This window comes from Coenobita brevimanus, chromosome 57, assembly GCF_032717465.1.
Source record: "Coenobita brevimanus isolate Jiangsu-jjx chromosome 57, ASM3271746v2, whole genome shotgun sequence".
Taxonomy (NCBI): Eukaryota; Metazoa; Arthropoda; class Malacostraca; order Decapoda; family Coenobitidae; genus Coenobita; species Coenobita brevimanus.
The window spans coordinates 21,849,828-21,861,903 of record NC_137010.1 but is presented as its reverse complement, the minus strand read 5'-3'; the positions used below and the strand labels follow the sequence as shown (position 1 = coordinate 21,861,903).

Here is a 12,076-nt window from a genome sequence, read left to right as displayed (position 1 = left end):
TTGAGGATGAGGTACACTGTACTAGGCAATGCGTCCTATACACTGGGAGCAGCATAGTGAGTCCTGTTTGTGATGGATGAGACCACACTGAAACTGGGTGTTAACCCATGAACTGTGCCATGCAGCCTAAGCCATTCCATGGCACACTGCAATATACTGTACAACTCAGTCATTGGGTTAAAAAAAAAAAAATTTCAATGGGTTGTTTTGGGTTAGCTTGTTGATGAGTAGCTTGAAAAACATCATACAGAGGCAACTGGAACCTTTGCAGCCATTAACAGCCCACCGCGTGCATGCCTCTTTAGTCATTGTTTGGTACGATGGAAGATCAAGATATGGCCTACCAAACTTTTAATATTCACCACAGCTACACTAAAGTAGATACAGGACTTATTTTGTGTCCTCTAATATTTATGCATGCACTCTTTCTCTTTCATGTGATTTTCCAAAAAAAAATTTTGATGAATATTCCTGGTTACTGCATTTTTCCTAAGTCCCACCTTAAAAATATTTAAGTATCCAGGCTCGTTTCAGCTAAACTATGATAGATATTGACCTGAAAACTTGCTCACCCATACAGCAACATAATCTTTTCAGTATTATACTCATAAAACTAGTCTTTTGAAAAAATATACAGTAAATGAATATTTTTGGAGGGGCAGTCCAAAATTACTGGAATTTCAAACTACAGTACAGATACTCTAGTGCCTAACTATGGCAAATATCAACTTGAAAATTTGTATGCCTATACTTTATCACATCCTGTATCAATTGGCAAGAGAAGACAAATATGAGAAGTCCGCCCCCCCCCACAGGGTTTACTTTGAATTTCCAGTCTCTCACAGTTTATGGGTTATAAAGGAGGGTCAGTATGAGAATGATGTTGTGGCAGAACTTGAAAGTGAATAAGTCACAAGTTCAGGAAACTTCCTTCAAACTCCAGTTTAGCTTACTTTGAACCACTGTCTCGTGGTATATGGTCAAGTTCAGTAGCTTCGAGTAAATGCACAGACATGTTGATACGGAGATATGTTGTTAAGATCCTTAGGCATTTTGGACTACAGTAAACTAACTTCCGGCTCTGCATCCCAAAGGGGATCAAATAGGGATAGGTGTTACCTTATAGTATTACCATCATTACAGGGAGATTTTTTGTAACTTTTAAAACAAGCAACACAGGATGGCTTTTATGATTGCTGGGGGATGTGTGGATCAAATATTTGCAATATAAGAAAGCTTATGTGAAAAGAACTATATGGTTTTTATTGAAAAAGCATTCAGTGCTATAAACAGAGAGGGATTGTGGAAGGTTTTGCATATGCACATTACAGAGTGGATAGAAAGGTGCTGAATACTGTTTTTATGATGGTATTGAAGCCCGTGTAAGAGTATGTGGATGTCTGAGTCATTGTTTTAATATCTGTGTGTATGTGTGTGTGTGTGTGTGTGTGTGTGTGTGTGTGTGTGTGTGTGTGTGTGTGTGTGTGTGTGTGTGTGTGTGTGTGTGTGTGTTCTTACCTAATTGTACCTTAACAGGAATGAGTCAGCCTGGTACTGTCCCATGTATTAAATCACAGTTATCATACATACTCTTAAATTTATGAATTGTTTTGGCTCACACTGTTTCATTCAGTAGTCCATTCCACTGATCAATTGCCCTATTTGGGAACTGAATATCCTTACGTCTTTATCACCTCTCTTTTTGTGCAGTTTTTTGCTGTGTCATCTTGCTGATACTTCCCCTTAGGTTATACAGTAATCCCTCCAAGATCTGACATAATAGAGCCAGAGGCATGTCTGGGACTTGGTTTTGTCTGGGATGTGGGAAAAATGCCCCTGGACAGGTACTTACAGACCTCAACCCAACCTAACTTTGAAAGCCACCTAAATAACTCCCTACCGGACATGCACAGCACCTATTTAAGACCCTATTCACACAAATAAGGGACAGAAACCTTTAAGTAAATGAAAAGGAACCAGAGAATGAGAAATCAGAAGTCTATCTATCTGTCTATCTATCTATCTATAGCTCGACGCCCTAATCCCGCAAAGGGTGGCCACAGACAAAACGCCTCCAAGTCACTCTGTCACCCACCATTTGACTACCCTCCCCCCAACTCGCCTCCCTTCCCACATATACCTCTCTACTCCATCCCTCCACCTCATCCTCGGTTTACTCCTCCCTCTCCCTCCCTCCACGTCACCTACATACACCCTCTTAGTCAGTCTTTCATTCTCCATTCTCTTCACATGTCCAAACCACCTCAGTGTATTTCTCCTAATCTTCTCAACCACATCCACATCCACCCCACAATGTTCCTTCACTTCTTCATTCATCAACCAGTCCCTCCATGTCACTCCACATGCTCCTCTCAAGTAACTTATTTCCACCTCTCTCACTCTTGACTTGTTTCGCTCTTGCAAGGTCCACGCCTCGCTTCCATATGTCAGGGTAGGGATCACAATACTATCATGCAGTGACTTCTTAACTTCCATACTCACCTCCCTATTTCTCATCACTGCTTTCAGTGTACCAACAACCTTCCTTCCCTGCTGTACCCTTTCACGCACTTCATCCCCCAAAGTTCCATCCTTACTCATCACACTACCCAAGTACTTGAATGCACTCACATTCTCCATATCCTCACCATCCAACCTCACTGCACACTCTGTGACTTCATTCTTCTCAAACACCATAACTTTACTTTTGTTTACATTAACTTTCAGATTCCTCCTCCTACACACTGTCCCAAATTCATTCACCAAACCTTGCAACTCCCATTCATCTTCACTCAACAGTACTGTATCATCAGCAAACAGCAACACCGGAATCTTCTAAATCTCACCCTCATTTATTAGAGCCACCCCCACATCCACTGCCCTACCTTGCACCTCCTTTACAACCCCATCCATGTATATATTAAACAGCCATGGAGACATCGCACAACCCTGTTTCAGTCCCACATTGAGATCAAAGAACTCACTCAGCTCACCATCCACTCGCACCGTAGCCCTAGCTCCTTCGTACATATTCTTCACAGCACTCAACAATTTCCCCTCCACTCCATATATTCTTAATACCTTCCACATACCTTGCCTATCTATTCTGTCATAAGCTTTCTCCAAGTCCATGAAGGCAGCATACACTTTCTTTCCCTTCTCGAGATACTTCTCCACTAAACATCTTAGAACAAACATCTGATCTACACACCCTTTTCCCTTCCTAAATCCCACTTGTTCTTCTCCAACTAGCTCCTCTGTCATATGCCTAACCCTGTCAATGAGTATTCTACCATATATTTTACCAGTCACACTAAGAAGGCAAATACCCCTATGGTTACCACATACTTCTCTCTCCCCTTTTCCTTTGTATAAAGGAACAATTATACCTGATTTCCAGTCCTCTGGAACCCTTCCCTCTTCCCAAGCCAATCTACACAACTTCCATATCCACTCCACAACAATCTCACCCCCATACCTAAGCATTTCACCACACACTTCATCAATTCCTGAGGCCTTTCCCAACTTAATCTTCATCGCTTCCACTACTTCCGCCCTACTGATCTCTTCCTCCCTCCTCTCATCTCTTCTTCTCCCAGCCATTCCCCAACCTCTTATACTCGCACTGCTGTCACTCTCTACATTCAACAAATCCTCAAAGTGCTCCTTCCATCTCCTCAATTTTTCTCTCTTCTCCACCAACAGTCTGTTATTCCTATCTTTCACTCCCCTACTATTTCCCCTTTCACACTGCCTTACTTTCTTTACCTCCTTCCAAAACAATTTCTTACTCTCCCTCCATTTTACACTCAGATTCCTCCCAAACTCTTCATCCACTTTCTTCTTACTCTCCTTCACCAGTCTCTTAACCTCCCTTCTTCTGCTCACATATACCTCTCTCTTCTCTCTCTCATCTCCCCTACCTCTACTCACTAACCATTCACTATATGCCTTCTTCTTTTGTTCCACAGCTCGTTTCACCTAATCATTCCACCATGCTGTCCCTTGCACACCCTTGCATCTCCTCCTCACTCCACAAACCGCCTCACATGCTGTGCCTATCTCTTCCGTGAATACCTTACTTACGTCTTCCACTCCTTCCATCTGCTCTAGCTCATACCTTCCCAATCTTTCTTCCACTATGCTCTTATGCTCTGTCATTTTCTCACTATCTTGCAATTTCTCCACTCTTCTCACATACTCAGAAGTGAGTATGGAAAATATTTATCAGTATACAAGGTACTTATGACACGTCTGTGGCCGTTGAGAAGGTTAACCCGCCTCCTCTATGGCTCTAACAGTGGTGAAGGTGCACTTGAAGTATGTACAGTAATCCAGTGCTGCTCTGCACTTAATCCTTTTATTTTGTTTTTGTTGATTTGGAAAAGGCCTTTGACAGAGTCCCTAGAGAGGTGGTGACGTGGGCAATGAGAAAGCTTGGCTTGGAGGAGTGGCTGGTTAGGATGGTTATGGCCATGTATGTGGGTGCTCACACCCAGGTGAGAGTGAATGGAGATTTGAGTGATGAGTTTTCCGTGAATGTTGGTGTGCATCAGGGGTCAGTCTCGAGTCCCATGTTGTTTATCATGGTACTTGAAGCCCTTTCACGTGACTTTAGAAACGGACTCCCATGGGAGCTGTTGTATGCTGATGATTTGGTGTTGATTGCAGAGAATGAAAGGGAGGCGGAGGAAAGGTTTAGGAAGTGGAGAGATGGTATGGGGCAAAAGGGTTTAAGGGTAAATGCAGATAAAACAAAAGTGATGATATCTAGGGTTGGTGGCGGTACTGTCAAAGACGAGGGAGAGTGGCCATGTGCAGTTTGCCACAAGGGCGTGGGAAGTAATTCCATCTTGTGCAGTGTGTGTGATAAATGGGTGCATAAGAGATGTAGTGGTATCATAGGTAGACTGCGAGATAATGCTGATTTTATGTGTACAGCGTGCCGGGGTGAGCAGGTGGAGATTGTCAGACGTGAAAGAATTAAACTTGCTGGTGAATCTCTTGAGTGTGTGGAAGAGTTTTGTTATTTGGGAGACATGTTGTGTGCTGGAGGTGGGGCTGGAGCTAGCTCTGTGGCTAGGGTGAGAAGTGGTTGGAAGAAGTTCAGGGAGCTCTTGCCTCTCCTGACATTGAGAGGGCTCTCCCTACGTGCTAAGGGGTCTTTGTATGCAGCATGTGTTAGGAGTGTAATGCTGTATGGCAGTGAGACCTGGGCAGTGAAGAAGGAAGATATTCACTGGCTCAGACGTACAGAAATGACAATGATTAGGTGGATGTGCAGTGCATCCCTGCGTCCAGGGTCTGGAGGGGCTGGGTTTACAGTGGAAGAGTTGAGAGGTAGGATGGGACTGGAGTGCATTGGTGTTGTGATGAGGAGAGGTAGATTGAGGTGGTTTGGACATGTGGAGAGGATGGGGGATGATAATTGGGTGAGGAAGGTGAGAAGTGTTAATATTGGGGGTGGGGTTATGAGGGGTAGACCAAGAAAGACATGGGACGAGGTCATTAAGTGTGACCTTAGGGTTAAGGGACTGAACAGGGAGGCTGCAATGGATCGTGCAGCGTGGAGAGCCGCCATTAGGTGACCAAGGCCGACACATGCAAGCATGTTGGAGCCTTTAAAAACGAAAACGAAAACTGTGAATTATAATTGTTTAACACTGTACATTCTGTTCTTACTTGCATCATGCCAGTTGCAACACACCGGTGTTGCACTCTGCGCTCTGAATTCTGATTCCTCAACACTACACGACACTGTAAATTCCCATGTGGTCTGGTGGTGAGTTATTGCAGTTTATTCACTGTCCACCAGAAAAGCAAGCACGTGGGCAGCCATGGCGATGAGCATGCAGTCACGACGATAGGTAGGCGGGAAATGGGGAGGATGCAGGGGCGCTCTAGCAGATGTTGCTGGAACTACGCACCAAAATATAACAGTCCATCACCACGTGGCAAATTTAGAGTAGGGATGAACACATATCGGCTTTTTTTTTACCCAAGCCCAAAATGTTCAGGACTTGAGGTATCTGGGACTTGGGCATCTGGGTCTTAACCCCTAATAAGCGGATCGTCGCGTTTGCGATTTGAGTTAATTTTGAATAAACGCGGGCTAGGATGTTCCATCTGGTATTGTCTATCGGTACCGCCACCCTTTAGCTACAATTAGCATACTTGACCTTTGTACTACTGACCTCCATTGTTGCCAAGTATCGCGTCCCCCCCCCCCCACGGCCCAGCCAGCCTGGCTGTGATATATGGCAGCGCGCTGACTGCTCAGAACTGTAAATCTGCGCTCTCCTCTCACAAGCAGTTTATGCTAATAGGAAACGCTTGTTTCCCCAGTTGTCACACTAGCTTTTTTTCGTGTGGTTTTCGCCTGTTTAGCGTCAGTTTACCGCAGGCTTTCAAAGTGACATTATGTCGAGTTCTAGCTCTTCCGAGTCAGTGCGAGCAGCCGACAGGTACGAGAATAAAGTGACGGACGTAAGGCAGAATAAAAGCGCGCCGCGGTGGTCTTTTGGGAAGTACTCTGATTGAAAATAATGTAGTATATGTGTTTTTAGCTGTGACAGTGGAAATGTTTGTTGAGTGATGGGAAGACCGCCGCCACGCTGCATGTCGGCCATACGCTCCGTTGATTTTAGCCTTATTTTCAGTGCTTATTGTACAAATACGCATTCCAAACTACCTGTACATTGTAGTATAAAGTTTACTGTGACAGAATGAGGCTGTGGTAGAGGGGAAACCGGGTTGCTGGAGGTGTGAAAATGAAGATTTTGTTACCCAACTTTGCAAGTCTCCACAAGTCCTTGGGTAGTCCACGAAGGCTCAACATCTGTCTCTGGAGAAAGCTGAATGTAAGTACTATCTGCCATACCAGGAATAATGTTCTAGGGTTTATCTCTGATTTTTGGCTAATATTTTCCTACAGGTACTCAGACCGCGATCCAACCCCGCCACCTGGGGGGGGTTGGCTGTCCATGGCCGCTTTTTCGGGGTTAAAGGGATTACTGTATACTCAGTTATGTCTATTTTCTCTTTCCCTGAGACACATTTATGTAGCATAATCGTGTCTTCTCTTTTCCTTCTGTCCTGTAGAGTTGGCAGATTCAATTTTTCTAGTCTTTCTTTGTAGCTTAGATCCCTTAAGCTTGGTACCCATCTTGTAGCAGCCCTTTGAACTTTTCCAGTCTTATCTATGTGTTTCTTTAGATGAGGATTTCAGACTACTGATGCATACTCCAGGGTTGGTCTGATTAATGATGTTATCTTTCTCAACATGTCTTCATTTATGTATGTGAATGTAATTCTCATATTAGCAAGTGGTGTATACATGTTCCGTACCTTCTCAGTGATGTGGTCGGCTGGCGATAGTGTGTTATTGACAATCACTCCTAGGTCATTCTCTCTTTGTGATACGTGTGGGGTTGATCTTCCTAATGTATAATCGCAATCTGGACTTTTCTCCCTTTTACCAAACCTAATTACATGACACTTGTCCACATTAAATTCCATTTGCCACTTATTGCTTCATTCATGAAGTTTATTGAATTCTTCTTGTAGGTCTGTGCAAGAATCTGTGGTAGTAATTTTCCTTTGTATTTTTGCATCATCCACAAATATATTTATTGTAGATAGCTTGCATTGCCAGTGTTACTGTCTGTGTCATTTATATATACTAAAAACATAATTGGTGCCAGCAATGAGCCCTGTGGAACTCTGCTAGTCACTTCCCTCCATGATGAGTAATTTCCCCTTAGTACTGTTCTCACTTCCCTTTTTCTGAGAAAATCCTGCATCCAACAGTGCAGGTTGCCTTGGATACCTTCCTGATAGTACAGTTTCCATAAAAGTCTTTGGTGCAGTACTCTGTCAAATGCATTCTTGAAATCAAAAATAGATACTGTCAACCCATCCTTCTCTTTTCTGTAATATTTCTGTAAGTCTATCATAGTAGCTTAATAGATTAGTAACATATGATTTTCCCTTTCTAAAACTAAACTGCCATTCTGTTATCATAGTGTGTTCTTCTAGATGGTTTACCCAAAATTTTCTTTTCAGATTTTTTAGCATCTTACAACACTGATCAGTGATACTGGTCGGTAGTTGGGTGGATTCTGTCTATTCCCTTTCTTGAGTATGGGAACAGTGTGTGTATTAGTACCTTGACCTAAGGATTCCTTGAATGTTAAATATAATGGTCTGCCTAACTCTTCTGCACATTCATGTAGCACCCAGCCTGAAATTTCGTCAGGACCGTTTGCTTTCCATTGTCTAATTTACTTAACTCCTCCTGTACTTCTGATATTTATATATCTGGTAATATGTGTGGGCATCCATGTTCCATATTATCTCTTTCAAAATTATTTTCTTTTGTAATAAATGATAGGAAGTTTTTATTTAGTGCTTCACAGATATCTTTCTCTTGTGTATAGATTATCCCATCATCCATAATGGACTGTATTTTATCTTTAACTTTGGTTTTGCTTCGGCTGTAGCTGTAAAATAGCTTTGGTTGATCACTGCTTTTATTTATTATGTCATCCTTTAACTGTCTTTGAGCCATCCTCCTTATCTTTGAATGATCAGTTCTTGCCTGTTTTATAGTTGTTATATGCCCTCTCACTATTGTGTCTTCTGTATCTGTTCCACAACAAACCTTTTTTCTTTTGATTTTTTACATACTGTATTTTGGACAAAATCACAGAATTTTCTGTATACAGTATAACATTTAAGTCTTGCCCTCTAAGCTTCTATTCCCAATCAGTTTCTAAGAAGTACTTCTTCAGGTCATTAGAGTTGCCCTTTTTGTAGCTTAGACTCTTTTTGTAACTCTCATTACTGGTAACTGTGTCATATGCAATCCTGAAGTTGCAATTTAATATTGCTTGGTCACTTTTGCCGAATGGAGGATGATATTTTATATTGTCAGTATCATTTACTTGCCCAGTAAATATAAGATCTAGTACTGATGGCTCATCAGATCCTCCTTTTCTGGTGTTTACATGCTGTGTTAGGAAGAACTCCTGCACAAGATCCAGGGGCTATTGATCCCAACAGCTTTCATGCCTTCTAACATCTAGAGTATTCCAATATATGTTTGTATTGAAATCTCCAATTAATATAATTCTTTCAGATTTCTCCTCCATTCTATGTAGTAATGTTCTTAAACTCAGAATAGTACTTTCTGCCAGGTCTTCATATTTGCCTGTTTCCCAAGTGTTTGTTTTGGGTGGCATGTATAAATTTACCACAATTACTTTCTCTTCAGATGTGTTAATCTCCAGTGCTATCAGTTCTACATGTGAGGGTATATCTTGTTTTTATTTCTTTGACTTGTAGATTTTTCTTTGTTAAGATTATAATTCCTCCTCCTTTTCTTAAAAATTTCTGTCTCTTCTCCACATATTGTATTCTTCTGAGTTTAGGGTATCGTTTGATATCTTTGGGGTTAATTTTGTATCTTTTAGGAAGATAATATGTGGTTCCTTTTCTTCGGTATAGTCTTTCATCATTAATAATTTAGACACCATTCCATGCACATTTGAGTGCATCAACTTAATCATCTTGTTTACATACTTGCCATAACTTGAGTCTACTACCTTCCTTCATTTTATTCCCTGTTGGTTATGTACCACTTTCGTACCTGCAATCCAATTACTTTGTAAAAAAAATTTACTCTTCCTCTGATCATTCCTCATTCTTTGTTTTTGCCTCCTCCCTCTTCTCCTTTAGTATTCCCAATTCCTCTTGAGTTAGACATCTTTTTATTCATACTTTTTTAAATTCCTCTTTTTCCATGAGTTTGTGTGCATTTTTTAGTATTGTATTTCCTTCACAGTGTTCACACTCTGGAAGGCTTCTTTAAGAGGCCTTGACTTATTTCTCTCATATTTCCCAAGGCTTTTGTGTTACTCTGTGTCTTTATCACAGATTTCCTGTGATACTTCCTTCAATATGCTCATTATATTTGCAATCTCCATTTTGTCTGTCAAAATTTTGATTTGTATTTCATCTATACCAGTGATCACTATAGATTTGTTGATATCTGCTGAATCTTTGACCAATTTTGGGTTGTTTTTTATTATTTCTTTCACTTCCTTTTTAATGCTTCGTTCTTTGACTCCTGTTTCTGTCTTGTCTTAATTTCATCATTTCAGCATATGTAGTTTCCACATCATCCTTGTATCTTTGCATCACTTCGTTCACCTGGGCTATCTTCTCTTCAGTATCACTGCTTTGGTCCCTCAGAGTGCTGCTTGCCTAATTGTCTCTGCATCATTTCTGAACTCCTCCATAATACTCCAGTAGTTGACAACCGTACTTGCCATTTCACTAATCTTCCTTGTAAGTGACCTCACCTCAACTGACAGCTCATCTATTGTTGTGTCTTTTTTGTTTATTTCCTTTACTAATTTTTCATTTTCTTCCTTCTGCATGTGCAATTGCTTTTTAATTTCACCTATTTCAATTTGAAAAGCCTTCTCCAGTGTATTCACTTTCTCTGCTAGTTTGTTGTATGTTTCCATTTCAACCAGTTCTTGGTAGAAATCATTATCCTGTTTTCTACCTTTATCCCTCTTCTTAACTCCATCCATGTTCACTTTACTAAAGATGGTGATCATCTTGTGGTATTGCTTTGAAAGTTTTTACTTACAAGTATGCATCTTCTTGCTGCCCACCAGGTGATAGATGACACTCAGCTGCTGATGCATTGATCAGCGGATTCTTGCACTAATTGGATGTATTCTGTTAGTTGGACAACCCTTTTGCTTATACTTGTTTTACTATATTAGAACACCATTTAGTTTAACCTAGCACTGAGCCTGACTCCTATTAAAATATTATATAGGTGTGGCCAGTTGTGGTCAAGGGTGGCCAGTGCAGAACAAGGAGACAGACATGTTGTCTCTGTCGTTGCGTGTGTGTGTGTGTGTGTGTGTGTGTGTGTGTGTGTGTGCTTGTGTCCATGCGTGTGTGTGTGTGTGTGTGTGTGTGCTTGTGTCCATGCATGTGTGTGTGTGTGTGTGTGTGCTTGTGTCCATGCGTGTGTGTGCGCTTGTGTCCATGCGTGTGTGTGCGCTTGTGTCCATGCGTGTGTGTGCGCTTGTGTCCATGCGTGTGTGTGTGCATGCATGTGCACACATGGAGACGGGATCCAACTTAGGGCATAGGCTTCGCAGCATCTACTAATTTAGCCACCACTTCCCCCCTGTGAGGGAGATGGATGTATGGGCCCCCATGGCTAAGCATTATACAGTAGGATCCTGCATCATAAACATCTACTAATTTAGCCACCACTTCCCCCCTGTGAGGGAGATGGATGTATGGGCCCCCATGGCTAAGCATTATACAGTAGGATCCTACATCTTATGAGTAATAGAGAAAAAAAACTAGCCATTAGATCTAAATTTCTTGAGATAGGTGCATATTAAAATACGTAACACGCTGATAGGTACCGCGGCCATGAGATGTCAGACATTTACCTTATGGGCTTCTTCCCTCCACCTGGACCACTGGGTTCCCCTGTATCAGTGGAAGCCATAATACACAGTGAGGACTGGCCAGAAGACAAGCTTGTGAGAGGAGGAAAAGAGAGAGGCCATCAGGCACACAAGCAGGAGGTAGTGGAGACACTTGTTTACCATCAGCCACATAATACAGTGTGTTAGATTACAATTTTTTTTTTTTTAATGCTAGGAAGAAGGAACCAAAGGCCACGAGCCAGCAATAACTGTTCCTTCCAAGAGAAAAACAAAATACAAGAGAGAGCCAAATTCAAGATCAAATCACTTCGAGATGCCTGGACACACTGCGTTTGAAAGACTGGAGATCATAGAAAGCAGGAAATACAGACAGATGGAGACAGTTCCAGAGTTGGCTTGTTGCATAAATGAAGGACTGGGAGTAACGGTTAACTCTTGCATTAGAGAGTTGGACAGAAAAGGGATGAGAGTTTGCTGCTAGACAGGTGCAACGCGTCTGTCGTAGAGGTGGAGGAATGCAAGCAGACAGTTCAGAGGAGCAGTGACCATTGAAGTAGTGATAGAAGAGAGATAAAGAGGAAGTTTAA

At 41.8% G+C, this 12,076-nt stretch overlaps 1 protein-coding gene across 1 annotated transcript in view; it reads left to right on the top strand.

Annotated features, from left to right (window-relative positions):
• The window catches only part of DCAF12 (DDB1 and CUL4 associated factor 12-like protein), a 96,021-nt gene that overhangs the window by 83,154 nt on the left and 791 nt on the right, over positions 1-12,076 (top strand). The window lies entirely within an intron of this gene.